This window comes from Macrotis lagotis, chromosome X (genome assembly GCF_037893015.1).
Source record: "Macrotis lagotis isolate mMagLag1 chromosome X, bilby.v1.9.chrom.fasta, whole genome shotgun sequence".
NCBI classification, from domain to species: Eukaryota; Metazoa; Chordata; class Mammalia; order Peramelemorphia; family Peramelidae; genus Macrotis; species Macrotis lagotis.
The window spans coordinates 437,197,906-437,223,059 of record NC_133666.1 but is presented as its reverse complement, the minus strand read 5'-3'; the positions used below and the strand labels follow the sequence as shown (position 1 = coordinate 437,223,059).

Below are 25,154 nucleotides of genomic sequence, written 5' to 3'. Positions count from 1 at the left end.
TAATTCAGTTCAACAGATTGCACAGTATTATAATAGGCATTTGAGGAAATGCAAAATTTAGAAAAGTCATGCCTTCATGAACCTTACAGTCTAGTGGAGGCATAAGGCATAAACAAAGATAACTATACTATAAATATTAAATGTTAAATATATAAAAGGTTCTATGTGAGGGGTAGAGGGAAGAAATCAGAGGAAGTTTCCTAGAAGAGTCTTCATTTAGCTTATGTTTTGAAAGATGCCTAACTATTGAATAAACAAGAAAGGAAGTGAAGACATTCCAAGTATAATTGACAATGTAGGCAAAATGAGAAAAGTAGGAAATTGTTTGGCTCCAGTATAGAATGCATAGAGGGAAATCTTATGAAATAAGACTAGTAAGGTAAGACGACATCATGTTGTAGAGGATCTTGAATCCTAGACAAAGAAGATTGGATTTAACAGAGTTTTGAGAAGAGTAACTGCATACGGTCCTCTGCATATGAATAACTCACATTTTTATAGCATTTCATGATTTGCAGAATGCATTCCTCCTAGCTCTGAATAAGGAAGATTAACATAGCTAAGTACTATGAGGCATGTATTTGGAAAGCAGACAATGTGCAGTACCTAGAAGATACTATAAATTACCAAGGGAGTGATAATGAGGGCCTGTACCAGAATAGAGGCAAAAGAGAGAAGAGAGGATGGATGTGGAAAATGACCTGAGGGTAAAATCAAGAGGATTTAATAACTGATTTTCTATGAGAAGCAAGATAAAGGAAAGAATTGAAAGTAGCACCAAGGTTTCAAACATATGCAAGTAGGTGAATGAAACCAGTGGGGAAATCAAAAGGAATGGGTTTGAGGAAAAGATGATAAGCTCCAGTTTGGATGAATATTCTCATTGTTGGTAGGACACTTAGAAATGTCCTATAAGTGACTGACATTAAGGTTCTGGAGCTCAGAATAGAAATTGGGGCAGGAAATACAGATCTGGTAGGCTTTTATATAGGTAAAGGTATGGGAATGAGATAGCTTAGGGAGAGAGTAAAGAGATAAAAAGGTCAAGGACAGAACCTTGGGGACACCTATGCTGCCAAGGTGATAAGAAAAGATAAGGAGCCAAGGAGAGAGAGAGAGAGAGAGAGAGAGAGAGAGAGAGAGAGAGAGAGAGAGAGAGAGAGAGAGAGAGAGAGAGAGAGAGAGAGATGACCTTAAGAGTCAAGAAGAAGACTTGGTAACAAGTGCCATTTCTGACCTGGCACCCTGCGTGACTCACTGAACCCCTCTGTCTTCAGCAAACTACTTGTGATTCTAAGTTTCAGGAGAGATACCAATTTACATTGATAGAGTTTTCTTAGCAGAAGTGCCCTATACTAGTGAAATCATAGATCCTGATTTTTTTTAATGATTAGGAGAACCAGAAAAGTATTACTTGAATATCAAACATGTTTAATACAATGTTAACTTCATTATGAAATCCATATCATACAATAGATTTACAGGAATATCAAAGTACTAGGAGACAGATTCCAAACCTATTTCTATATAGATGATAATAACCACAAATGCTTAACAATTTTATCATTTTACTTCCCAGTTTTAAAAAGTTCCATTTTCATATCCCTACTCATAAATTTAAAAAAATTAATATTCCATCAACTAAGATGATTCTTCTCATTGTCAATTAAATGCATAATTTCTGAATAAAAATGACATATATTAAAGGGAAAATGATATCCAAAAACATATTTTTGTATAGACTAACTTATAGTCAGTTTTGGTGCAACTCAAATTTGTACATATTGACTTAGTGAGGATTTAAGCTGATTTTCTTCCAAGTAGAGCTATTTATAAGCAACACAAAAATATATTAGCTTTTTAAAATAGTACTCAACATATTTGAAAATCCCAGTGTGCTATCAAAGGTATTATCTATTTCTTAAGTACATAAGTGTAGCCATTAGACCTAAATACATTTTTAATTTTAAAAAACTCCCATTCATGAGTGTCCAGATAGCTAGAAAAGTGCTTTTGATATATAGCTATTCAATTTAGACTTCCATCTCTTCTTCAGAAATCTCCAACAGATGCTGCAAAACCATTAGAGCCTGCTACATGCTAAAGCCTCTAGTTTAACTCCAATAGCCCGTGTAAAATCCAGGATTATAAATCACTGTTGCACTCTACACACAGGAACCTATCTAGTCATATTGTTTACCAGAAGGGTTGGAGTACAGTATTCTGAACAATATCTTTTGTGCTGACTAGTCAGGAAAATATCTATGACTCTTGAAAAACAATGACAAAAATGTGAAGGTTTCCTTGTTCAACATCTAGAACAAGGAGGAATTATGATTTTGAAAGCTTTAAAATTACATCCATATGAGACTGACTGCTTCTCTGATCCATTAGGTTCAAATAAGACAATATAGTTGAAAGTATTTTGAAAAAGAAAAGAAAACATAAATATATTTGATCATGTCATTGTGGGAAATTGTCCAACATAGATCACAATCTATGATTCACTAGATAAGTCCTAGGAAGTTGTCTGAGACATAGTTTTCATGACTTACCCAAGGTCATGCAACTATTAACTATCAGAATTTGAAAAAGAGGTCCTTTTTTACTCCAAACCCAGCACTCTGTCCAACATATATACAAAATAACTTTGAAAACTATGAGACATTTAGGCAAAGTTCACAGGGGTTATCATGGGATACAGTACTAAAGATTGTATAGTTACCATAGAATAATTATTACCTTACTTTTTAGTCTACGAAGAAAAGTGACGGAGGCAATGAAAATTAGAACTAGGAAGATGTCCAGCCTTTGATACATTCTAACCATGTGTGGTTATGAGGTTACTCTTAGGTTAATTTAGAGACAATTCTGAGACTCAAAGTGGCTATGAATGTACTGACCTATATTGAAAGAGGGAGTTTCCTCATAATGCAAATTCCTATACCAATGAAATCACATTGTTGTTCCACTATATAGTCTGCTTTGGTGTTTTTCATATCTATTACTGTCATTCAACAAGTTGTTAATGATCAATCACAACTTCCTCAAATCTTTGCCTTCTTTCTCACTAGATCATTGTGAAGAACATATTGACTGGAATGCTAAAGGAAAAGAGATTATTCTCAGAAATTTCTCTGGGATAAGAATATTAGTTATTCTCACTATATAACCCTGATTTATAAGTGTTTAGATTAAATAATGCCATGAATGCAGAATGGACTTAATAAATTTTTTTTGATAATGAGAAAGTTTGTGACTATGATTAATTCTGGTTAGGGGAAAAAAAGCATGGACTTGAAATAGACTTATGGAAACCATAAATTCTGCTTGGAGTACTTGGGGGTGGCCATATAATGATCATATTTTTCAAGATAAAAAAAGATAATCCTTTGGAAATTTTTCTGAAAATTGTAGTTTCTTTTCCTGAGGTACAATAGTTTTGGAAATTCCAGGGTATAGTTAATATTAATATGGAAACTTCAGATAAAAGATGTTTGTGAGGGGTGAGGGAGTAAAATAGAGGGTATTAAACTTATTTTATATCTTAACACTGCATGATAAAATTTTGAAATATACATAATTTGTATTTAAATTTTTTAGAATCAAAATTATCTCATAAAACATTCATATCACACAGAATACGAGTTCATTGATTGATTGATTCATTTAACAAATATTTAAAGAAGAGTTGGGGGGGGGCAGCTAGGTGGCACAGTGGATAGAGCACTGGCCCTGAAGTCAGGAGTACCTGGATTCAAATCCAGTCTCAGACACTTAATAATTACCTAGCTGTGTGGCCTTGGGCAAGCCACTTAACCCCATTGCCTTGTAAAAAAAACAAAAAAAAAAAAACTAAACAAAATAGAGCAGAGTTTGGGCAATGTTGTTCTATGGCTTTCTTAGATTTTTTTTTTTGGTAGCAGATTTTAGGTGTTTAGCCTTCAGATAGCAGTTTGTCCTTATCTTTTTCCCTCTTAAATTTTCTTACTTCTTTTTTGTCTTTATTTCTACTTTCATTTCCTTTCTTTCCCCTCCTTGATTTTCCCTCTTTCTAGTATTTCCTTTTCATCTTTCTTCTTCCTTTCCTCATTTCCCTTAATTACTGGACCATTCTCTGATCTATACCTGTAAAACAGCCAAATGATTGCTCTGCCATAATCCATTGCCTTTTCCTAATATGGAAGTAACTCTGGGTTCTCAAAGACTGTGTCAGCAGGCACAAACATTAGTGATTCCTACTAAGCTGAGAAGATTTTAAGAAAGATATGGTCACGACTTCTCTGTCTGTTGTCTAATAATCAGAATAGATCATTTGGAGAAGCTCAGTATGCACGGAATGCTATTTTCTTTGATTTCCCATTTGGTTTTTTTTGACCATAAGAATCCATCAGACTATAAAATCCCAGATAGGTAGTTATCACCATCCTTAAAGAGAGTGTCTATACCAATAATATTATAAATCTCAGTATTAAAACTATTGCTCTGTCTATAAGAGTGGGCTTCAATAGTAGAACAAACATGCTATGGGAGGAACTTGGGGTTCCTCTTTCTGATTGAAGAGGGTGCAAGGTAAAATGTAAATAAGACATTGGAGAGTTCCTTACAGATCTGCTATTTAAGTAGATCATGTGAGCAGCCATTTCATCAATTTCCACCTGGCTGCACAACTTCATAGTGCCCCTGAGCAGGTACTCGTCCCCACCCCACTCTCACTTTTAGTTTCTTTTGATGTGTAGTATTTCCCATTTCATTGTGCACTCCTTGAGGGCAGACACTATCTTTTGCTTTCCTAAGCGTCCTCAACAGTTAGTACAATCTTCGTCCTAAAGTAAGTACTTAATAAATGTTAATTGACTGACAAAAAAATCACAAGCAAAACCATATAATTATGGTTTACTATAAGATCAATAACAATACACATTTATTAAGTGCTTACTATGTGTCAGACAATGTTCTAATCACTACATATATAAAGAAAGGCAAAAAAAAAACTAACCAAAAAATGATCCCTAATCTTAAGGAGCTTACAGTCAAATGGGGAAATCAACATGCAAACAAATAAATACAGTTTATGTATGTACATAAATGTGCATCAGCATACACATATGTGTATGTATATTTGTACCTATGTGTATATATGCCTACATGAATATTACCTGTATATCTAATATATATGCTATATATAACCCAGTTTCCAAAGCCCATTGGTCTGAAATTCTCTTTTCACTAATGGAGATCAATGTTCTGAGTCTGCATGAAGGGCAGGGAAAATTTGGAGAGAAAGAGAGAGAAGAGAGCTCCAGGTTCTTTAGGTTCTTTGAATGTTGAATCTTAGGAGTCTTGTGGGGCTCTGTAGTCACTTTGGGCACTTTCAGCTTCTACTTTTAACAGAAAAGATAGATGATGCCAACTCCACTTCAGGTTGCTAAAGGAAGAATGAGACTCCAGAAAGTTGTCATGAGAGGAGCTGGAATTCTTCATCATATCATTATCCCTGTTTATCACACCAGAGACTTCAGGGAATTTTTGAGTGAGATCTGGTACACTCTTCCTTGGTTGAACTGTTACCTTGATACCAATGGCAGACTCTTTCACTCTTTATTCCCTATTATATATTATCATATGCATAATTTCTCTGATTTCTATTTTGCTATTGACTTTGAAAATGGGGTTGCTGTTTACTATGTAAATACATTATGAAACTAGCATTTGGTGGGAAAGGGGTAAATTAAGGATTGGTCATAAAACTTCAGTTTTCCTTTTTCCCCTCCATTAAGGCATAGTGATCAAAAGTTTATCTTGAACCTGAAAAACCCTATTCTTAAAGACTACAAACATTTAAGGGACTAGATCATTTAAGGGACCATTCTAGTCTAGTACTTTTGGTCAGGTTCTGGTTCCAATCCCTGTTTCCTATCGGGGAAGGAATTAAAATCTTTCTTGTAGCATGGTGGAGGGAAAAGAGGCTAGAGATGTCTGTTATTATTTCCCTATTAGACATACTCAAAATTATTCCTCTTACCCATTATAAGTGGGAGACAGTCTCACTACATATAGATAGATAGATAGATAGATAGATAGATAGATAGATAGATAGATATAGATATATATTTACATTGCACTCTCAGTTTTCTTTCTCTCTAAAAGATTCAGTAAGCTATTGGCTTTAGGGTAAAAGGGAAAGGGCTTTCTTTAAGATTGTCGAAGGATAAGGACCAGCTCAGAGTTTTCTTGTTCCCAATCATGTAGTAAATGATTTTCCTTTTCCTGGATAGAGGACCAGCTGTTTATGTGGTAATTCTGTTATCTGCAATGTTCCCATGACTCCTTGTATCAATGATACCACTTGCCAAGAGACCCTCAGAAAGTTGAAATAACACCTGATGATTCTTTGTGAAGCTTTTTAATGATTTTTTTAATCTGTGCTTTTAAAAATAATGAGCAAATCTCATCTTTTTTGTGTTTACAAAATGTATAACAATGCTATAAAGTAGATAGAATAAGCATTATTTTCCCCATTTTAATAGATGAATAAACTGAGATTCTGAGACTTTAAGTGATTTTCCCTAGTCATTCATGTAATAAGCTATTTTGGATGTGAACCCAGGTGTTATGAAGTTCAATGCTTCCTTATATTAGTGGTGAATTATCTGCAGTCTGCATTCCAACCTTTCTGAAACCATTTGTTCCAAAGGTAATTTCTAAACCTAATGGGTACAAGACAGTTAAGTGGTGCATTGGATAGAATACTGGATTTGAACTCAAAGAGATTTGAGTTCAAATCTGATCTAGGTTTAAATGTCATTTAACCTTTGTTTGCCTCAATTTTCTAGACTATAAAATGGTGATAATGGCATTACCCATTTCACAGGGTTGTGAAGTTCTTTGCCTACTATATATGATATGTGATATATAAATATTTTTTTCCCTTCTCTCTAAGTTCTCCTTTTTTCAATTCTCATCCTTCTTGATTTCTCTGCAGCCTTTAACTGTTGGTCATCCCTCCTATTTTTCTCTGTTTTAATGGCATTACTCTCTTTTTGTTCTCCTCTTTCAATGATGATTCTTGATTAGGTTGAACCTGTTAACTGTGGGTATCCCCAAAGGCTCTGTCCTATGCCCTCTTCTCTTTTCTTCTATGCTATTTCATTCTATGAATCAATCAGTTCCCATAGATTCAATTATCATCCCTATACAGACCATTCTCATAACTATTTAATCAGCCCTAAATGCTCTATGAACATCTAGATTACATTCTCCAACTATGATTTGACTACTCTTCTCTTCCCCCAATTCAATAAATTAAGGCACCTCCCTGCTACCTTCAGGATCAAAAATAAAATTCTCTGATTTTTAAAGCTGTTCATACCTTAGCTCTTTCCTATTCTTAAACTCAAATGCTTAATTTGAACTTATTTTCTTACCATACTCTCTTCATTTCCTGACATCCTTATTATTGTCCTCCTAGTAACAGACTTGAAACAGAAGTGTTCATTCTTAATCATGGCCCTCTTATCACCTCCAAATCAGTAACCAAGTCCTGTAAGTTTTGGCTTCATACTTTCTACCTTCTGACAATACCATTACGTTGTTGCAGGTCCTCCCTTCATGCCTGTACTAAAACAGTAAGTACCTCCTGGTTAGTCTCACTTTCTCAAGTTCCACCATATTCCTTTCTCTACTCAGCTACTAACACAATCTTCCTAAAGCACATCACTTACTATCTCCCTCCATATCATTCAATAAATAACACTGGCTCACTATTACTTTCAGGATAAAATATAAAACTCTCTGGTTGACTTTTAAAACCCTTCATAGCTCCCTTTACTCTCCTCTATGAACTCTATGGTATAGCAACACTGGTCTTCATGTGATATATTTTTTTAAATTAAAAAACTGCATTCTCTTTATTCTGCAAACATCAATTTCAGAACAAAATAAACAGTAACATCCCACAACACACAAAACATCCCACTTTCCAGATCAGGAGAGTAAGAATAGAGACCCTGTAAGTCCTGGCTAATGTACTAGAAAACAGGAAGAAAAAAATCCAAAACCAAACCAAGCAAACAAACAAAAAACACTAGCATTGGCAGCTGGAGCCAGGCAGGAGAGGACCTCTACTTTTGCTGTGGGAAAACAGGAAACCAATCTGATGTAGAAGTTTGTCTAATCCATGTCCTCCAGACGGCTATCTCGTCTTATCAAGAACAGCAGCACTGGATTATTTTGCTGTCACTTTATCTTCATCAGTGCAAAGACCTAACTTAATCATGTGATAAATTCTATTTGAATGAGTTTGGGGGTCTTCAAGGGAGAGGCTATAAGACCACAGAGATGTCTCAAAAAGCAGCACCACTAGGTCTTTCACATTCTTGTCATTCTTGTCAATCTTGGTCTTTTGCCCAAGAGTCTACACAATGGGGTGACTGTCAGGGTTATTTCCAGGTGCTTCTTGGCCAACATGTAATCCATTGTGGAGTTGTCTCTCAATGCTTGTGCTTTCATGATGCATTCCATGTTAGCTATCTAGTCATATTTGCTGATCATGATCAACAGGGTGAAGAAACCAACCAATCGGAAATCATCACTTTCTCAGCTATCTTATCCAGAATTTCTTTCATTAGCTTGCACAAGTTCTCAAGTTTTGCCTTGCTCTCCTCCATTTTTTTTTCTTTTCTTCATCCTCTGGAAGTTCTAACCCTTCCTTTAACCACAGAGACAAGGGTCTTCCCATAAAATTCCTTTAGCTACTGAAGTCATCAATGAACTCTGTCATCTATAATACTCAAAATCATGTTCCCATACCTGTTCCACAAAAGTATAGTTGGTTATTTCTTTGCTCTCATCAGAGATGAGATACATTTCTTGGTTTCCTTCATTCTAGACACATTCAAACAAGGAAGTCACCTCATCTCCTGACTGGGATGTATGGATTTCAAGCTTCGGGTTTTTCTAAAAGCCTTCATAGAACTTTTTGCAAATCTTATTATCATCTACCAGTTCAGAGAAAAACTCTAGACAATATTCTTATGGATGGCCCTTTAAGATCTTACTCTGTTGCAACATCTCTCTGGAAATGTTAAGGGCAGATCCTCAGAGTCCACCTAACGTAAGGTAAAAATAAGCTCATCACAATTGTCCTTGATGAGCACCCACCATATATACAGCTTAATGTTATTCTTTACCATTTTGTTTTCAAAAAGGTCAAAGGGAACCCAGTAGGGATGAAGAGTAGAGATGACCGTCTACAGAGAAATGCTTTACTGCCAAGTGATCTTGACAGTCATTGGTGAGGTCCTTATAAAATTCATCATAATCCTTTTGACTGCTGTCATCAGGATTATGTAATCCAGATTTGCTTGGTTTTATTTTTTTATTCAACTCTTCCTAATCAATATATTTCTCTTTGATCTTCTTGGTTTTCTTCTTGTTTTCCTTGTTTTAATCTTCATTAGATCCTACATCTTCATTTTGTGGTTTCTCCTCATCTTTAGATGGCTCTTTTTTCTCTCTGTTTTCCTTAGCCTCATCATCATTGATTCCCTTCACTCATTCTTTCTCCAAGTAAAGCATTGTGGGATAGCCAATGAACAGTGAGCGCTTCTTTATAACCTCCTTTACAAGCATTACTTTCAAGTGTGATCTTCTTTCAGAAGTAGGCTCATGGGGTGGCTACGTGGTGCAGTGGATAGAGCACCAGCCTTGGAGTCAGGAATACCTGAGTTCAAATCCAGCCTCAGACACTTAATAATTACCTAGCTGTGTGGCCTTGGGGAAGCCACTTAACCCCATTTGCCTTGCAAAACAATCTGAAAATAAATAAATAAATAAAAAGAAGTAAGATCGCCTTGGTGCCCTACCAATAGGTTCACCATGGTCAGCATGGACTGTTCACAGCAGGAGATTTCCAGGTGGCATACTCTTCATCAACATTGGAAATGGTGATAACAATCACCTTCTTTGCCACCAAGTAAGTCGAATAGAAACCCACCCCAAAATGACCAATCATGGAGATGGGTGCTACACCCTACAAAATCTCCATGAGGTTCTTGGTGCCAGATTTGACACTGTTTCCAAAGTTATTGATAAAATCATCTTTTGTTATGCCAATGCTATTATCCACCAAGAGCAGAGTATGCTTCTGAGGGTTCAGTTCTTTCCTAGTGTCCAATTTGGAAAGATCTTTCAGACTCTCATAGTGGATCATGTCCAGGGCATCAACGACATTGGAAATTATCTCTTGAAATAAGATTTCCTAGGGCAGCTAGGTGGCACAGTGGATAGAGCACTGGCCCTGAAGTCAGGAGTACCTGGGTTCAAATCCGGTCTCAGACACTTAATAATTACCTAGCTGTGTGGCCTTGGGCAAGCCACTTAACCCCATTTGCCTTGCAAAAAAACAAAAAGAAAAAAAAGAAATAAGATTTCCTTATTGGAATATAAAATGTTGATAATTAAGGACATAAACTGGCCATTGTCTGCCTGGAAGGCAAAAATCTTCCTCTCTATGCTCTTCTTCCTCAGGTATCTTGAGTGGTTGTGGCTAAGAAGACTGGTTCTCTGAAGATTTGAGTGGAATGGCTCCAAAGACCAAGTACCATGAGGAGCTTGGCATAGAAGAATCTACTTCATACTATTTCTTTTTTTTTATTTTTATTTATTTAAGGCAATGGGGTTAAGTGACTTCCCCAAGGTCACACAGCTAAGCAATTATTTAGTGTCTGAGGCCAGATTCGAACTCATGTACTCCTGACTACAGGGCCGGTGCTCTATTCACTGTGCCACTTAGTTGCCCCCCCCATGCTATTTCTTAAACAACATACGAATTCTCCAGTCTCTGTGCATTTTTACTGTCTCCCATGTCTGAAAATCTCTCCCTTCTGATTTCCTTTGTTTCAACTAAAATCTTACCTCCTGCAATAATTGTTTCCCCAATCATTGCAAGAAACTTCTCCTCTGAGATTATTTCTAATATTTACTGTATAAATATTCATTTTTTGGTGCATGGCTGTTTATGTGTTTTTTCCTCCATTAGATTGTGAGCTCCTTGAGATCAGTGATTTTTTTTTTAAAAATCTGTAGTGTTTGGTACACAGCAGATGTTTAATAAATGTTGGGGAGTATGGGAGAGATATGATTTCTAAGAATCTAAAGGCTGTCCAGTAGCTCCCAGAACATCTGGTGCCTAGTGTGATACCTGGCTCATAGTGGGAGCTGAAGGTTTGCTGAATTGAATATTTTACAATGGTTTACTGAGGCTTATACGAGACACCTATATTTCCTGTGTGCTATATGTCTTCCCTTTACCAAATAGATTTTAAGCTTCTGGAAAGTACTGTCTTGTATTTGTTAGTATCCTCTAAATTGCTTACCATGGTGCTTCAGATACTACTAACATCTATTAAATATGTTGATAGATTAAATAAGTACTTTTTGATGGGCATATATAGCACATCTGCCCATCTAGAAAAATCCTAGATTCATAGATTCTTAGTCTAAAGGCTCCCAAGAGAGGTCATCTAAGCCTAAGTCCTCATGTAGAAACAGATCTAAAGAGGTTAAATGACTTTTCCTAGGTCACATGTCTCATTAATGGCAGATGACATGGAGGGGCTGCACAAGAACATTGAAATAACTTTGATGAAATGTATATAATGGCTATAATTTCTCTATCCTGTTTCAGTGAGCTAATAAGCATCTCAAGGGCAGAAATAGTGTCTTCTCTGTGTTCTGTAACCCATTCTTAGTCAGTATAATTGATGATGATGATGATGATGATGATGATGATGATGATGATGATGATGCACCCTGTGGGTGGGTGCTCAATACATATTGTTTATTTTCCAATATTGCCACAGTATGTAACCTAGGACATGTCAATTAACTTCTTCATACCTCACTTTCCTCATCCTTAGGATGCAGACAAAACTACTTGCTTTACCAATCCCTCTCCCCTGCAAAGACTCTCTGCAAATAAATGAGGTAATGTTTGTGACATGCTTTCAGCTCCTTAAAGAGCCCCACTATAGAAATTCCAGGCATTATTATGGAGAGCTATTTAGAGTTTGGGTTTTTGTTTGTTACTGCTTTAGTTTGAGATGGAGCGATTTGTTGGAGTCCTAGGTTCCCTGCTGAAAATTTGGGTCAAGATGCAGGTCTGAATATTTTCATTTTTAAAATGTTTAGATGGGCGCTGCTCGGCTCTGCACGTGTGTGGTTGAACTATAAAGAAAATAAACAAAGCCAATAAATCATCCTTTGAAAGAGGAAAAAAATCACCATCCTGAAGGCTTTTCCCAGTATAGAGAATGAACACTGCTTTTCCCTAGAGAGATATTTAGGTCCAATAGAGAAGATAGTGCATGCAGTCTATGTATGTGTATGTGTGCGCGGGCAGGGAGGAGGGGGGATGAGGAGGATGAGATCATAGTTTCAGGATCCTCAGGAAACCCTGGTACTGGCAGCAGCCAGCCTCTGCTGTGCCCACATGACCCACAACTCTGGGAGCAGCCCCGGCACTTCTGACATTATTAAATAATAAGAAAGAGGATCCTTCCCCAACCTCAGACACACACACACACACACACACACACACACACACACACACACACTCAGACACATATACACACATACACCCATACACACAGACACACACACACAAACACACTCACAAGTGGACACCTTCTAAGAGTTTGTCGAGTCTCTCGGACTGACTGAGCCCAGCAAGCCGGTTCCTTGGAAGGTGTGTAGAAAAGCTTTTTTTGTCTTCCCCCTCTCGGATGACAGCTCCGGAGGCAGCGCGGTAGTAAAGGGAGCCAAGGGGTGAGGACCAGGGAGTGGGGGTTGGGGAGGGGAGGGGTCTGTGTTTGTGTGTGTGTGTGTGAGACAGAGAGAGAGAGAGAGAGAGAGAGAGAGAGAGAGTCTGTGAGTGTGTAGCGGAGTGGGCGTAAAGCCCGGGCTGAGCCGGTGCACGCTGCCCCCGGCTCGCCGTAGAGAGGCTCTGTGAATCGGGAGGTGCTCATGACGTTCATTACACAGCTGCGCAGGGACCGCAGCAGCGGCAGCGGCAGCGGCAGCCACTGACACCACCTCCGGGAGGAGAGGAGAGGAGGAGGAGGAGGAGGAGGAGGAGGCGGTGGTGGCGAGGGAGCACTGAGGCAGGAGGAAGGGCAGTACTGAAGGAGGCAAAGTAAAGAGTGGAAGGAGCTGAGTGGGGTGAGGGAGGGCGGGGGAAGGGGGGAGGAGGAGGAGGAGGAGGGCAGGCTCCCCCCACCCAGCACCTACTTAGCAGGGCTTCCCCACCTGTGCCGCTGGCTTTTAGCCCAAGCGAGTCCCGAGCATGTGCTGGGAGCTGCAGCCTCTGCGGCTCAGCATCCCCCCACCCCCCGCTCCCAGGGCCAGTAGCCGGGAGCAACGTGGGCAGCGTGGGCAGCGCGAGCCGGGCTCTCCCCGGAGCTCCCGGACTCCGCACCAGGCTGGCTTCGGTAGGGGCTGCTGCATGATGATGACCTTACGGAGTGTGCATTACCTCACAGGTAAATATCAGCTGATCAGCGCCCAGTGGCAGCAGCGAGCACCCAGACAGCCCTCCCGGCGGCGGCGGCGGCGGCGGCGGCAGTGGCACCGGCCACCGCCAAGAGAGGCAGCGAGGGAGCAGCTCTGGAGGTAGCCACCAAATCCTTTCCTCATTCTTCTATTCCTGTTTTGGCGTCTCTCCTTCGTCGTGGTTAGGCAGGAGGGAGGGCTGCTTGGGAGTCGGGGTCCCCAAGCCCCCACGGAGGGATGTTCCCCACTTAGGAAAACTGACTGAGGACTGTTTACCAGGAAACACTAGATGAGTTTATTTCCCCAGCAGCAGTGGCTCCCAGTGTTTCAGTGGACCGTGGTGTCAAGGCAGATGGCTAAGAGGGCAAAAGTAGGGGTCGTCGAGGCGTTCAGTTTCTACAGTCTGTTACCCACTTCAGAGTTTTCTGCTGAAGGGAGGAAGAGAGAGAAGAAGAGAGAGAAAAAAAGCATTATTTATGTTGGTTCATTCTTATTTTCTGAGTGGAAGTAAAAAGATGTCTTTCAAAAGACCCATAGCAGAGGGACATGACTGGCCAGGAGGAGGAGGAGGAGGGGCTTCCTCACTGACATCTTCGTTTCTGCTTAAGTGCTACTTGGCTGGGACCGGAGAGTAAAGCATCTTTCCCTTCAGCAGAGCTTTGCTGGAGAGGTCACAGTAGAACTCCAAGGAGAGGTGGTAGGTCTTGACCTAGGTCAAGCATTGGTCTGCAGGAATATAGGCTTTTTTTCATTGATCTACACACGAGTTGTTGGACTTTGTCGAAGTAAAGTTGCTGCCCTTGAAAAGTTTTTTTTTTTTTTTAATGAGTATGTTTGTTCCTTGCCATTGCATTTATAAAACTGGGCGCAATAAATGCAGGTGTCTTATAGATCTGGACTTTATCTGACTAATGAAACATGCTTTTACCTCAGTACACGAGTTTTGTACATCATTCTTAATACCGAGTGATTTAGCTGCTCCCTATAGTTCCTCTACAAGGCAGTATCATTAGTTATAGTCAAGGTGCTCATGAAACTACACAAGGTCCACGCTTTCATATTTTAACAGAGTTTTGTGCAATTCTTGTTCTGCTGTAGTATTTAGAGGAAGGTGTTGAAACAACAGGTTATTATGAGGCAAACTACTGAATCAACACTTTAGAACTAATTTTAAAGTTAAGTCACCAATCTGTTCCTGACTTACAATTTGGCAGTCGTTTTCTTCACAATACAGTCTTACATATCTTTGGATTTGGCTGTAGTTCCAAGCTGTTTAAATTATATTTAATCCAGTCATAGTGGCAAGGGTTTGGGTAGATTTTTTAGAATTATTCTCTTTTATGATTAAAAACTTGGCTATATATTTTTGTACATGTGCATTGATTTATATTGCATTGTATAGGTGTATTCAAAGCAATTAAATAATGAAGAATAAAATATTCTAAAACTTTCATTTGTAAAAAATGACCTAAATAGTCCTGTTAATCTTAGATGTGCCATAATATAATTTCTTAACAAGATGTTTTTATATGACTAATTACTATTCAGCTGAGCTTACCATGGAATCATGGTATTATCTGTTTAATTGACTAAATGTCTCCTTTAACCTTATTCATTTTGCAAGGGATTTTTTTCAAATAAATAAATGTGCCTTTCCCCCAACTGTTTGAAACTATTTTTAAAGCCCACAGGTTTGATGAGATTTCCTTATTCTAAACTGAACATGATATAGATATATCCAATCTCACACCACATGAAGTTGAATTACAGATTAGTTTAGTGGCTTAAGTGTAGTGTTAATAATACCAGGGCAATAAATTTGACTTCCATAAAGGGCATTTTTTCTTTCTTAAAGTGTAGTAGAGTTAACACTAGTTCTAGAGTAAAGGTCCTGGATTTGAAACCACGAGTTGATGCTTACTATCTGTGTGACCTTGGACAAGTTATATAAATTTTCTGTGTCTTATTTCCTTTATCTCTATATTGAGAGTGGTTCATTAGATACCTCCTAAAACCTCTTCTTGCTCTCAATTCCATGAAACTTTTGAGCTTGAAGCATATGAAATTATTAGCAATAAATCCTATGAAAAATATTGGCATATTTGTTTAAAGTTCTATTAAAGCTATTCATCCTTACCACTGTTTTAGAATCAAGAAGATGTGAATTAGAATTCTGCCTCAGACACTAACTGTATTACTCTTAGCAATTCTAACTTCTCTAAATCCCACTTTCCTCATCTGTAAAATGGACATAATAATAGTACTTATCAAACAGAGCTGTTGTGAGGCTCAAATGACATAGTAAATGGGAAATTATTTTGCAAAATTTAAATAATTATGTAATTGCTGTTTATATGAATATCAACAAAAAGGAAATAAGTTTGCATTCACCCTTCTGAGAAAAATATACACAATAAACAAATGACTATAATTTGCCCCAAGTTATCAGTTGATGGCTTTTGCTTTATAGTGTAATTTAGGCTTAATTTCTTTTCAAAGTTCAGTGATTCCTACAAATTACACGTGTTCTCATAATAGTCATATGTGTCATGACCTACACATATTTTTGCTATTTAGAAATTAACAAATATTTAAAGATGTTTTAATAAATAATTATTGACCTTCATTAAAACAGCAAAGTTTCAGGTATGTATGTATATCTATGTATACATAAATATATACATACATATATGAGTACATATCTAAATGTATATGTATACATAAAATGTATTGTATAGATGTATTCAAAGCATGTATATGTGTACATTCAAATATATAAAGATGTGTACATAAATATTTTTCAATTAACATGAATTTTCCTTCCCTCTCACCTCCACAGATTAAAAAAATACTCTTGTACCAATTGTACATATTCAGACAAACTGAATTTCCATATTGTCCATGTCCAAAAAAGCATGTCTCCTTCATCTTGAATTTAATCTCTCTCTCTCTCTCTCTCTCTCTCTCTCTCTCTCTATGTCTTAGCCTAGATCATCATTAATCCTCTGAAATCATAGTCACTACATTGATCAGAGATCTTAGATCTTTTAAATTTTATTTTCCTTTAAAATGCTACTATTACTATTCTTTTGGTTCTTCCTTCTTCACTTAGCATTTGCTCATAGAGGTCTCCTAATGTTTTTCTATACCAAAAATTTAATCATTGATTATGACAGAGTAGTATTCCATTTCAATCATATACATTATTTGTCCAGTCATTACCTAATCAGTAGGTTTCCCCATGGTTTCCAGCCCTTCAGAATTACAAAAAGAACTAACAAAAGCATTAGATTGGGTTAGAGTCTTTGCTCTCTTATTAGCTAGAAAATCTTTTAACCTCAATTGGTTTCAGTTTTCTTATTTACAAAATGGAGATAATGCCACTTGTACTATCTACCTCCAAGTATTGTCAGTAATATCTATGCTCCAAAGTTCTGTATTTTTACTGATGCAAATATTCCTCCCATCAACACAGATTGCAACCTCTCTATGACTTAAATGGTTTTAAGAGTTGTGATGACTGAAAAAAAAATCACCTGGTAACCAGCTTGGTGATGACATCTTCTGAACTTAGCTTAGAAAATCAAAATTCCCATCAATGAACCCATTCTCAAAGCCTCTTCAGCTTAGTAGAACTATAGCAAAAAATGATTTTTTCTAAAAGAGGGCTTGAGCACCCAGTGTTCCTTCCATACTTAGATAAGGTATGACTGAAAAACTTAAATTATATAATGTAGTTAAATTATTTTACAAACCCTAAGACTACATATTTATTTGCAATTTACTATTATTTTAGTTGATTGGTAAGTCACTGTGCAACAACAATGAGGTATGACTTTTTAAAAAAGCAACCAATACTACAAACATATTATAGAAGTAGGGGTTGATAATATACGTTATACTCTTTTCTAAACATATCTTATTATTGCTCTGGACAAGACAATGGTAATGTGAAGCATGTTCAAAGAAAGGTCATCAGAAGGGTCATGGGATTTGAAACCATAGCTAGAGAAGAAGAGATTCAGAAAGAACTTATTTAATTTCAAATAATTGATGGGTTATCTTATTGAAGAGGGCTTGATCTATTTTCTCCCAGAAGCCAGAAGAAGGAGCAGGTAAATGTTGCAAGGGGTTTGATTTTAGCTCATTAAAGGTGGTTGGGGTGAGCGGGATATTCTAACAACTACAACTAAAGTGAAATTGGTTGCCTTCAGAGGAAATGAGGTCCTAGTCACTGGAGACCTTCTAACAGACTGGATGGTAATTTGTTGGAAATGCTTTACTAGGACTTCCTATTCAGGTAATGTAATAGAGTGGACAATCTCTAGGGTTTCTTGAGGCTCCAAGAGTCTATGAATATATGATGCTATGATCCCCACCTTCACTTTCTATATTACTTGAATTCTCTTATTTAATTCTGGTATTAACCTTCCCCCAGTGGCAATTTATCATTCAATACTTGATATGGTTTATTTCTATCCTTCCTCTTAATAAGTTCTCTCTTTTAATTTTCCCCTTTTGGACTTTAAAACAATTTTTTTCTCTCAGTTAAAAAACTCTTTGTCTTTCTCTGGCTGTTACTTCAGGTCAATAAATACTTCAAGACATATTATTGAAATACTTCATAGATAGGGAATGAATATGGGATTCTGGGATACAAAAGAGCAGGGTTTTTTTTTTTTAAATATAAAGGTGGGAGGATGAGTTAAGCTTAGTAAGAAGCAGAGAAAAACTGGTAAGAGTATAAATCAATCAAGTGAACCAAAAAGTGAAGCAATTCCTAATCTAAGAGTTCATATTTGAAGAGACAGCATGTATACAGAGATATACACACACACATGCATATATATATATATATATATATATAAAGAATAAAATTAATGCAAAATAGTTCAATACAAGATGTTTAGGAAGGAAAGAATTAACAGTTTCCTGATCTACTGATCAGTAAAATACTTCCATTGTCTTGAAAATGACAGATTTTTGCTGGTGGGGTGAGAAGGAAATGCATTTTAGATATGAATAGATGATGCCTAGAGAATAGCAAAGACTGAGAGCGGTTTGTGAGAAACAGGAGAGTAGTGTATATAATGAGACTGGAAAGATAACTTAGGGATTGCTAATAAAAGGTTTTAAAGAACAAACAGAAGAGTTCATATTTTAATTGAAATGTAATAAAAGAAACATTGGAGTTTATGCAACAGGGAAAGAATACGGTCAGATATACACATAAGGGCCCTATTGGGATAGGTTATGTGAATTTGAGGTGAATTCATCTAATACAGTTTTGTGACTTCGTTTATTATCCATTCAATAACTTGGGAATACAAATGGAAAAGTCACTCCATATTTGCTCCTTATCTATATAGTCCTTGATCCTATTTTTAGAATTTCTTCAGTTTACAGAGGATAGCTGCCTATGAACACGGAAGACTATGATTCTGAACAAGTTATTGGATATCTCACTGTGGTGGGCAGCTTTCCAAAATTAAGATATATTGGTAGAGGAGGTTGATTCATTTTGTAGTTTCCTGTACTAATGAAATCATCAATACCATAACTAACTCTATCCCTTCTAACTCCTAGCATCCACCTCTAGAATCAGAGTCTCAGAGCTGAAAAGGATTTCAGAGATCATGTAGCCTCACTCATTCACTAACAAGTTTTCTCTACAACATATCCAATAATTAGTCTTCTTGTCTATAGCTAATGATATTTAATGACAAGGAACTAACTACCCTTCATAGGTCACTCTATTTTTTTTAGCAAGTTGTTCCTAACTTCAAGCTTCAAGCTTCCTATTTGTGACTTTATTTATTCTTCCTCATTTTTCCTTTTAGGGACACTCAAATCAATCTTTTATATGAAAGACTTTCAGATATTTGAAGACAGCTCTCCTATCACTCCCTAATTTTTTGCTTCTCCACACTGAACAATTAAAATTCTTCCTGTTAATCCTTATATAGCAAGATTTTGCTATACTTTGAGAAACTGGTTGAAGCATAATATCATGTGAAATAATTAAGTAGCCTTGTTTCAAAACCTTCCTATTATTAATATGACCTGTGTGACCTTGGGCAAGTGACTTGACCTCCCTTGGCCTCGATTTCCTTATCTGGAATTTGAAAGGGCTGTACTATGTGACCTCTAGATCTGCTTTATGACCCTTCCTCTGGACCTCCCCTTTAGCTCATTCACGTCCACCTTAAAATATGATCCCAATAATTGAGTAAAATACTCTAAAATAGTTTAACCAGGACAAAGAATAGCATGACAATCACCTCCGTAGCACTGGATTCTATTTGTCTCTTAAAATGACCTTAGTTTCAATTACCTTGTTTGACTACCTACCCATAGCACATTAAGTTCTACTGAGTTTGTAGTCCCAGATTTTTAGGGAATGCAACAGTCTATGGAAAAGAGTACTGTATGAGGTTCTACATTCAAATTTAGACTTTACCACCTACTATTTATATAAACATTGTGATCAGTTAACCTCTCTGGATGTCAGTTTCCTCTTCAGCAAAATGAAATTTTGGAATAGAAGAACTCTAAGGTGATGATCCCATGAACTTTTGCAGAGAAACTGTTATATTTCCCTTCTTGTATTTGGGAGGTTGATTTTTTTAACCACTTATAAAAGATTATATATTTGTATCTATTAAATTTTATATTATTAGATTTGGCATGCAGTTCTGCTATCATAGTCTTTTTGAATCCTGACTTTGTCAGCAGAAGTGTTGGTTATTCTTCCCTGCTTTGTGTCAGCTATGATTTGATGAGCATGCTATCTTTGCTTTCATCCAAGTCATTGATAAAAAAAAAATTAAGCAACTCAAAGTCAAGTGTAGATAATTGGAGAATAATACTAGTACCATCATTTCCCTCCTCACCCATTTCCAAATTGACTTGTGTATTCTTTGAGTTAGTCTTTTATTATCTAATTCAACATCTCTTTCTGATCTACAAGTTGAAAGGTCTATTTTTCCCATTAGAACAGAATTTAACTGTTTTTTTTTTTATCACATAGACAGTGATCTCAATAAAGTACCCATTCAGAAAAGGAAGGATATAGAGTCAAGATAGTACCACAAAGGGCTTCAATTATTGAATGGGAATCTGTACTGTTAAGTGAAGAGTATTATTCACTGCAAGTATCACAGTTTGCTTAATTCCTGGTGTACTGTTGGAAATCTAAATTGGCAAATAAATTATGAGAAACTAGAATTTCCTTTACAGAAATTTGATTTATATCCAACTTTCCTGGAATGTCTCCATTCCATAATATGACTAAAGATTGAGACTGCTGTAATTATAAGAAACTGCTTAGCCATTGAATATGCTTACATTTAAGAAAATTAGAGTCGGCATTATCTTTATAAGACAAAAGCAACATTTCATAAAAACAGACTTGTCTTTCTAGTAATAAATGAAAATGAACAAGAGTGTTCTAGGGTATATCTCTAATAACATCTTCCAATAAATCCTCAAATAGCAAGATCTTGCTATTCCTTGCTAAACTGGCTGTAGCATAATATAATGGGAAATAAGTAACCTTGCTTCAGAACCTTCCCAATTTCTATAATATTTAAGCAATATCTGGGATGGCTTCCTGATGTCTTCTGACAAGACTAAGCAAAGGACAATTTAAACCAAAATTGTAATTTAATATATTTAATATGGTTTCAATTAAAGTAAGAAACAAACTAGTCTCAATAAAATTGGGCTTTGACCAGCGGGATCTGGATTCAAAAATTATATATGCTACTTATAACCTATATGACATTGAGTATTCATAAGATCTCTTTGAGTATCAGTTTTTCTTCCTCAGCAAAATGAATGGATTTTAATAGTTTTACTCTCTAAAGTTATAACATCTACAATTCTTCCATCACATCTATGATTCTATGAAGTTGTAGGATGATTCTACTTTATATTTGCTGTTGAAATTTGATATAAATGAGGTTGTTCAGGGATATTACATGAGGAAATGATACCTGATAAATATTATTTTAGTATTATTAACAATAAAAAAGAGTGACTTTTCAGTTAACTATCTCTGTAACACCAACATTAGTTTGTTCAACATATAAATAAAGATTTCTAGAACACTGAATACAAAATGAAACCAACCTGTATTTTTTAATTGTATTTTAACTATGACTCACATTTTATTCATAATTTTCAGCAAATTCTGAGTTTCATCATTTAGGCTTAATGGAACTATTTAAGAGGCTATTTCAATTATCCAAATTATAACATGCCTATAAAATCAGACACTTGTTTGTTTCTTTTTTTTTTTTTTAGATTTTTCAAGGCAATGGGGTTAAGTGGCTTGCCCAAGGCCACACGGCTAGGTAATTATTAAGTGTCTGAGGTCGGATTTGAACCCAGGTACTCCTGACTCACTGTGCCATCTAGCCGTCCCACTTGTTTGTTTCTTTCTAAACTTTAAACTTAGTTCGATATTTGAAATGATATTAGCAGTGTGTCACATATCTGCTGCCTTGCCAAACAATTTTCAAGATGTCATGATCTGTCCTTTTTTTTTCTGGCCTAATAAATAGATTATTTTCCTTTGATTATAGAATTTTGAGAGAGTTGATGTGGGATCTTGGAAAGATTGCAGGATTTGGAGTCAAAGATTGTGTCTCCTTGCCACTTCTGTGAGTTTGGGCAAGTTCCTTAATTTCTCTTGCCCTCTGTTTCTCCCATCTACAAAGTGAAAGGATTGAAGTACAAAGCCATTAAAGTCCCTTCTGGTCTAAATTTATGATCTTTTGGTATCCAGGCTGACCTCAGCATTCTCGTGCCAGTGAATATTTTTGCCCATCAACTTTTAGATTAAATAGTTGTCTTCATTGTTTTATTCTTTATCACTTGAAAAATATACTTTTTTCAATTCAATTAAATATAACCACTGATTAAGGTGGAAAATACAAAGAAGAATAGCTCACAGAACCTATTCTCTAGGAGTTTACAGTATTGAAGTAAAAATGAAAAGAGGTCCATAAGTAATTTTCAAACCTTAAATCACTTCATAAATATTTGCTTCTATTACTGCTATAATACAAAATTGACTATTATAATTACACATCGGGGCAAAAAATGTTAGGAGAAATCTGAGTATGAATAGCTTACTTTAAGCATAGGTAGAGAGATCAGAGTAGTTTTCTTGGATGAAGGGTTAGTTGAATGATTAAAATGACAAGAATGAATAGCCAGCAACTATGTTTTAGACCAAAAATTATCAATGCTAAAAAAAAATGCTAAATGCATCATTAAGAGGAACAATAATAGCATAAACATTTACTTAGCAAACTTCTGCTATACAGGAAGAAAAAAAGATTTATGTGAAAGTTGAATGAGGTCATGATTCTAAAGCATTGAGTTTCTGGCAAGCTGAAATGAGAAAAGCATATCGTGGAAATCAGTATAAATTTCATAAGGACATCCAGAAACACAGTTCATAAATAGTCAATACAGTCACAGAAGACTGAGAGAAGTGGACCATAACAGGATCTGCAAACTGCAGTCTGTTTTTTGTATGGCTCACAGACTAATAATTATTTTAGTAAATGTGAACTTAATTATAAATGTAAATATCATTTTTACCTCTTAGGTCATACAAAACTAGGTGGCATGCCAAATTTGATCCATGGCTTTGCTGACCCTTGGGCTTAAAGGTCACTTTATATAGTTTATTTTGCACAAATTTGGCAACTTGTTTTAAAAAAGAGATAGATCCATCAATAATAATGTAGCTTGAAAACAGCAAACATGTTACAATTCTAGGAAGGTATTATGATGATGATTTGGTATATAAAAATATAGGTCATTTATTGGTCCAGGAAGTGTGAGTCAGGAAGATCTGATTTCAAATTTGGTTTCAGACACTTAAACTATTTGTGTGGTTCTGGACAAGTCACTTTATCCCTATTTGCCTGGGTTCCTCATCTGTAAAATGGGATCACAATGGAAAAGAATATGACAAGTCACCCCTGCATCTTTGCCAAGAAAACCCTATGGAGAACTCCTCTGGGTCACTAAGACTCAGACACAACTGAAGGATTGAACAACAACTATATAATGATATCAACAGCAATACTGTTTAATGGAGGGAAGTTTAACATTAATAAAAGCAAAATATAAGTACTAAGAGAAGCGATCTAAGTAGAAATCTTAAACTCTAAGAATTTGATAAATACTCTTAAGAGAAGTTTAAACTGGGGGGGGGGGCAGTGTACTGAGAAAAGGAGAGTTCACAACTGGCTAAGTGAATCCTTCATTCATTCATGAAGGAAATAGTACTTGATACAGGACCTGAATTATATATAGGATTTTAATAGCAGGAAATAGGAAATGAAGATATTTCAGATAGAGAAAAAAGTACAGAGACTTGGAGGTGAAAAGGTACGCAGGTGGATAGCTTAACATGCGATCCAATTTGTCTATTATCTAGTAATAGTTATGTAGGTGATTTGGAGGATAAAGATAGAATGTTAAATTGGGGCTAGAATATGAAAGGGTCTTGAATATAAGACCTCAAATTTCAATTTGATTCAGTAGAAAATAAGGAAGCAATGAAACTTTTTGATTAGAGAATTAATATGATCATAGATACTCTTGAAATAATCTTATTCTGAAAGTGATATATAAGGTAGATTGGAAGGAAGAGAGCCTGGGAGTATGATTGCAGGCAAAAAGCAGTAAGGGTCTGAGCTATGATGTTAGCAGTAAGAATGGAACAATCAGCAGGATATGGTGATTCATCAAATGTAAGGGATAAGACCCAAGTTCAAATTTTGCCTCAGTCACAAACTGTGTGATCTTTGATTCTAAAGCAAGTCACAACTTCTAATCTTTGGTTTCTTCATTTTTTTTAAAATGAGCATAATAATAATAATAGCATCCATCTCACAGGATTATTGTGAGGATCCAAATAGATCAAGCATGTATAAGGCTTTGTGAGCCTTAAAGGGTTAGACAAATGTTAACTATTAATAATTAAGTTAGTTATGAATTAAACATGTCTCTGAGGTTTCAAATTGAGTACCTAGGAGAATGAAGGAAAACCAACAGTAGAAGTGTGATCAAGAGGAATAACTTTAAAAAATAGTGGGGGGGATGGATTGAAAGTGGTAGAATGGGGAAAAAGAATGAGATTAGCTTTTGGCAAATTGAATTTTCACTGCCAGCACATTCAGGTAGATAAAGATGTACATCAAGAAGTTGCAAATATGGGGCTAGAGTTTAAAAGAGGTGTGGTGCTCGAGGTAAAGATTTCAAGGTATTAGGATAGAGATACATAAAAATTAATATATAATAATATACATGGATGAAAATGTCAAGGGAGAGAGCATAGAGAAAGAAGACAAGAGGATTGAAGAGGACTGAAGATACAACTGTAGGAAACCACATATTTCACACATTAGGGTCAGGAGGAAGATGAGCTGCCAACAACAACAAATAATCTGTGGGGAAGAAATAGTGGAGCATCTTGGAGACTGAGGGAGAGAATTTAAGTAAGGGACATTAAGAATAACAGATACTGTAGAGAAATCAAGAAGGATGGAAAACTAGCAAGGGCTTTTGGATTTATT

At 36.3% G+C, this 25,154-nt stretch overlaps 1 protein-coding gene and 1 pseudogene across 2 annotated transcripts in view; one reads left to right on the top strand and one right to left on the bottom strand.

The window, feature by feature from the left end:
- Positions 1–8,194: 8,194 nt before the first annotated feature.
- LOC141499232 (heat shock protein HSP 90-beta-like) lies at positions 8,195–13,347 on the bottom strand (annotated as a pseudogene).
- The window catches only part of DTNA (dystrobrevin alpha), a 499,301-nt gene continuing 486,635 nt past the window's right edge, over positions 12,489–25,154 (top strand). For both annotated transcript variants that reach the window (XM_074205354.1, XM_074205350.1), the window contains exons 1-2: positions 12,489–12,748; positions 13,542–13,671. The gene's annotated coding sequence lies outside the window, so the exon portion shown is untranslated. The remainder of the gene's footprint in view (positions 12,749–13,541; positions 13,672–25,154) is intronic.